A 6,244-nucleotide genomic window follows, 5' to 3' on the forward strand; every position below is an offset into this window, starting at 1 on the left:
CATTGATAGATGGCGTTGGCGCTCGGTACGCGAGCCACCGGTAACGCAACACACAGGCAAGAATGATCTTAATAGTTTTGAATTTAATTGCTAGTAACAATTCTTTTGGTTTCATGTGTTAACTTTTTTGTAAAGTTTACAACAGATAATAATATTATTATGAACAATAATTTACAACAATAAATTGCTCTGATAATTAGGTTAGATTAAGATCATAATATATATGTAATGAACTATTCATAAGAGCTTGTAACTAGGCCTACATGAATAAAGATATTTTGAAAAAAAAAAAAAAAAAATATTATTATTATATGGTACCTAATAATTGTAATTAACTTAAAATAAACAGTTTCAAAGAGCTGAGCTGTGTGCAAAAAATTACATGCCCGGCTAATGAGAATTATTGGCCCGGCTAATGAGATCAAACATGGTCGAGTTACGATAAGTAGAATACTGTTCTGTTATTCATTTCCTGACTCGATCATGTGACCTTGGACATCATCGAGATCGACGCTGCTCATCAGCCCAAATGTAATAAGCCCAAACATAGTGGAGTTATTATGAGTAAAATAGCAGTTTTGTTGACCATATCCTGACTCCACCATGAAAACCAGAACCTCATCCTGGGGGCCGGTTTTTGAATCTCACATATGGGATTTGTCACTAAAATACCGGTTGAAAACAGTGAATTGCTTAGTATTTTCAGTGACAATTTTCCGAATTCGAACGCGTGAGACTCAAAAATCGGTCCCCTGGTCCCGAAATATAATAATAATTCAAACTCTCATCAGATTTCAAATAAAATTTCTTGGATAAAATTGCATGTGTAAAAATCAGGCGGACCGTATACCTGTTTGCCACCAACTGGATCAAGATTTGTTTAGTCGCAGTACCTATACAGCACTTCTCAGAACTATCTAGCTGCTTACGCTTACGAGAGCACGGTGCGCCGGACTATCGAACGTAGGTCCACTATCTATGAGCGCTGGGCGCAGACTGAACTGAACTGAGCAGTGAGCGGGCCCGTGTCAGCAGTGTATTTTATTCGAATTTTATGTGCTTTAAAATAGTACATTACGATACAAGTGCGTAAAAAAGGAAGTTCGAAACGAGTGGCGATAAATTAAAACACGACCGAAGGGAGTGTTTTAAATCGACACGAGTTACGAATTTCCTTTTCGCACGTGTATCGTACGACGTTTTTCAGTACAGATGAGCCTCCGAAGTTTCGACCTGGCATATAATGAACCACTTCTCGCACTAGTGCGTAAAAAAAACACCATCTGTACTGAAAAATATCTATCGACACAAAGGTATGTCTTATATGTATTTTTTTTTATATGGCAACAAGAAGTTCTGGTTTAGGATAATATTATTATTTAAGAGTTACAATAAATGCAGGAATCGCAGGAATCGCAGGAATTACAATGAACGCCCCTTAAAGAGTAGTCTAATTATATTTTTTTTGTATGGGTACCTTTCCTTGTTAGTATAAAAGCCGGAGTTATTAAAAATAAAATAAAAATAAGAATGAAGATTCTTACAGAAAGAAAAAAGTAAACAATCAAATAATAGAAAATAAAAGAAACAAAAATAAAACTGCAAAAGCACGCCTCAGCCGAGGTTCGAACTCACACCGCTGGCGCGGCGTCCAGACGTCGAAACCGCTAGGCTACGAGCCCGTTGTAATAACTAAACTAAAATCCATAATCCTACGGACCAAATTGACAAGTACGTGTGAACAAATGTTGCCACAGTTTGGCCAGTGTCATTCTTATCGATATTAAAATTATTATTACACCGTAGATTTAAGGTGCACCCAGACGGTACAATCAAATTGGCAATTTGATCTTTTAATCAATATACCAACTTTTTTGTAATTTCGACAGATCGAAAGGTCTGTAGACCCCTAATTAGATATAATATGTTAATTTCAAACCAGCAATAATGTAAATGACATGTATATATTTATTATGATAGTTTATTGAATCTTTACAAATGAATTATTACAATAATTATTGTGTTACAGCCGAAAGATGAAAATATTGTGTAAATCACATAATAAAAACCGAGGACAAAATGTTGCAACTCGACCATTTAGTGGACAATGTCTCGGATCGTTTTATCATAAATGTAACTGATGATGAAGATGACGAAATAACGGAGCTTAGAAATGAATAATATTTTATAATAAAGACTACTCATTGTCGGACAACATATTTTTTTTTACTTACTGGTTCGGATACCTTTTTATGCTATTAAACTAGTGGGTGAAAACGCATTTTATCCATCCACTACCTCGAAAACCGAACAAACCAAAATGTTTACCTTGTATTTAAAAGTAACATTCGTATTTTTTTGATTTAAACTAGTCTGTTATTTGTACTTTACAACTTGTCGATATATTGTTATCGACATATACCCTTCACTATTTTTATTTCACTGTTCCTGGTAACATTTCATCTGTCAGTTATTTGTCAATTTAGTCCGCAAAATTGTGAACTTTAGTTTAGTTAATTTTGTGATCCTATTCACCAAAGTCAAGTGCTAGTACATATATCGTAAGGTCATCGCACTAGTGTTTCATATTTTTAGTTCACACTTAAATTTTAATATTTTACGCAGACAATCTCGTATCATCGTGCACATAATCAAAGGCTGTCCATACAAGTTACAAAAGTTGTAATTTCCTTACTTTTTAGGCACATTACTCCTTTGGTCAACTTATGTTAATTTGAATATTTTGAATTTTTATTATAAGAAAATATAAAGAATGAAATGTGAGACTAGTAATCAATCGTTATTTCTCTAGTCCGACCTCTCTACGTATTGAATTTGCTTCTAAAAATCAAATAGCTTAATCGCGCGCCCATCGCCATCGCATCGCGTCGCATCGCCGTCGCGGGCCGTCGCGGGCCGTCGCTTACGCAAGACACTCCCATATGAACACAGCGGTTTGATCGCATCGCGTCGCTTAGCATTCGCATGTTCGTCGCTAGTTCGTCGCGTCGCATCGCCGTCGCGTTCCGTCGCCCACCTAAGACAAGTCCATAGAGATAGAAGGTTTGATTTCGTCGCATCGCATCGCATCGCGTCGCCGTCGCGGGTTCGTCGCTCACGCAAGACGCGGCGTAACACGTCACATCGAGAAACTCTTTGCACTAAAGAGCATATTATATAAAAACTGCATGACCATGATTTTCAAGTAGGTACGTTTACCGTACAAACTATTATAATTATAATGATTAAACCGAAATAACAAAATCCAAAAAATAAAAAATTAATACATAATACAATTTGGTTTGCTAAAGTAATGAAATTATAGTTAAATGTAGATGTAGAACAGAAAACATTTTACCGGTAAATAAAGTATATCGGATACGTGCACTCCATTGTCAACTATGGGTATCTACACTATCTACAGTGAGCTGGCTTTTCAGCCAGATTGATGGTAAATGCATTATGGCCCTTAATTAGAGAAGTGCTAACATACTGTGCTATTTTTACCATGCTGTCACATCGTGGCACGTACTACTAGGTACCTACACTTATTTTTAATAATGATGATTCACGGTTATTTTCATTATACTTATATTGACCGGGATATAGACCGTGATTCCTTCCCTCCCCGATATTATTATCGGGTGCTCGACAAAAATCAAAAAGGTAATCACGGTCTATATATATCCGGTCAATATAAGTTCTTTTTAATGTACATATTATTATTTTTTTTAGAACAAAACGGGACTTAATATAAGTTCTTTTTAATGTACTTATTATTTCCTGAGATGGTAATGATAAATGTGAAACCGAAATTTGTAGATACTCCACATTAAGCAATTATTCGAGAAAATTCTTTATAAAAAGATTTTTTAAGAAAGGATATTAAATAGATTTTGAATCCATGGATTGTTTTCATTGTTCACAAATTAAAATGATGGCGACTTTACATTGGCGTTTGTCGACGTTCGACGTTGATGTGTTTCATCCTTAGAAGAGCTTCTGATTGTTGTTTCTTTTCCTAAAACCCCTTTTCACCGCAATAGCAATTGCTTATTCCCATTGTATTCAATAGATAGTTTCTTAGTCTTTATAGGTATACGAATATCTCGTACTCTCTTGCTCTGCTTTCTTTTATCAGAAAATATAAGATGATTCTTTCCAATCGCAATAAAGGTTCAAGGTCAGACAAGAACAATTTAAATTGATTGAATTATTCCTTGGGATATTTACTGCAGTACTCATCGCATATCTTATTCTTGGTCTCCTTCCAAAGTCGGTCATGAAAAGGATTGTGCGATGTAAGATTTTATGGGCTAACACAAATAAAGGTCACGCTCAGACTTTGTTGTAAAATGTGGATGAATAATTGAATGTATGATATCTTAATATATAGAGACATGGAATAACAGCAGAACTGTCATTATAATTTATTTATGTTCTGCATTTTTCAAGGTTTAGCGGTTTTGCATGAAGAGTTAACAGGCAGATAATTATACTCGTACCTACCAGTGGCGGCTGGTGAAAATTTCTGCTGGGCAACATTGAGCAAAAAGAAACCTAATACCTTAACATTAGATACTTTACTAGTAATCAATTTTGGGCAAGCCGGTGGGAATCGGCTTGTATGGACCAGCCGCTGCTGGTGCCTACTTACTTTTGCATTCACTTTAACTACATATACATATTTCGCGACAGTATTAGGATTATTAAAGTGTTTGGTCGATGAGGTTGATCGGTCTCAGTATTTTCAACAATTGTTACAATTTTGCCGCCAGTAGGTAAGTAATGCTTGTCCACCTCTAGAATAGTGTAAAAAAATATGTCTTGTGCTCTGGATGCCAACGGTAAACCAGACTCAGTAGACTCATGGAAAAGCTGCTATGACGCCATCCCATCTATACACTTTTGACAATTGGCAAACCCAATATAATAGGAATCCCATTTGATATAGCGAACGAAGAGCGTCCTACTCTCTCAAAACATTTGAAAAGAAGCCCACAGTTGTTATTATTGAAGATCCATGGAGCTCGCGGCTCCGACCGGCACGCGAGACCGGTTTGTATTACGCAATACGTTTCAAAGCATGGAAAACGCCAAGCCCACGGCATTTTTAACCGCTATAAACCGTTCACACATAGAAACCAGCCGGCCTAGCCGAAGTGACAATCATTCACGCTACGTGGCGATGGAAACGCAGTCTGTCTCTGTCGCGCCACTATAGAAAAAGAGCGATAGGGAGAGCTTACGTAGCGTAAGCGATCGTGACGTAGGCTAGGTATTTATTGTGAGCAAAGTTATCGACGTACGCGCACATCGAAGTTTTGCTTCCTATGCGAATATTTTTGTCATAGTTATTTTGGTTACTAATACCAACACTATTTCAGAGTACAAAACTAGTAACACCCACATTTTCTTTCATGTTTTCTGCTTTCACACTGAAATAAAAATACATCTATACAGAGAAACCAGGTGGGCTTTATTTACCAACAGCTTGAATGCTGCTGTTATTAACTTAGGACTCTTACGAGTGTGTAAAACACAAAGTTTTTCCGGTTTTAGATGCTTTGAAAGTTGCGAATTCCTTACTCCGGTTATGCATATGAAACGTTGATGTTGATTTCCGTAACAGTGTGCCTGTAGGTACCATTATAGGATTCAGATCCCTGACGTCCTGACAAAACCACCATTTGGAAACAGAATCATCTGAAACCGAATGTAAATACCTTGTCTTATAATTTTCTCCTATCATTGATGTCATAAGGGTACTTTCGAGTACCTATTAGTTATGGTTTTCCCATTGACCCTTGAAATAGTCTTGAATAGAATATTTGAGCAAAACGTCACGTCAACTTGAAGTGACTGAAACACGGTTAACTTGAAGTGTATAATAATATCTGATTACTGGAAAATTCCGAGAAAACTGTAAAAAAACTAGAATATTTAATGTAAATTACATCCAACATTACATACACCATTATATTTTAGAAATCAAAATAATAATCTTCGAGTTGTACTCGTACCAATACCTAATACAAAAACTCGCCCAAACTTTGAAAAGTACCTATACTTTCAGTTACACGCGCGTACACAAAAATGATACTACATTTTCCCGGCCAACAAATCGGCGTCCAGTTAGTTCTAACAGTTTCCAATAAGGACAAGCAGTCTACAAGTCCATGAGTGTCCTGAGATTCCCGAAGTTGGGGCATCCTACACGTAAATGTGTCAGGCGGCGACACGC

The sequence above is a fragment of the Leguminivora glycinivorella genome, chromosome 11 (assembly GCF_023078275.1).
Source record: "Leguminivora glycinivorella isolate SPB_JAAS2020 chromosome 11, LegGlyc_1.1, whole genome shotgun sequence".
NCBI lineage: Eukaryota > Metazoa > Arthropoda > Insecta > Lepidoptera > Tortricidae > Leguminivora > Leguminivora glycinivorella.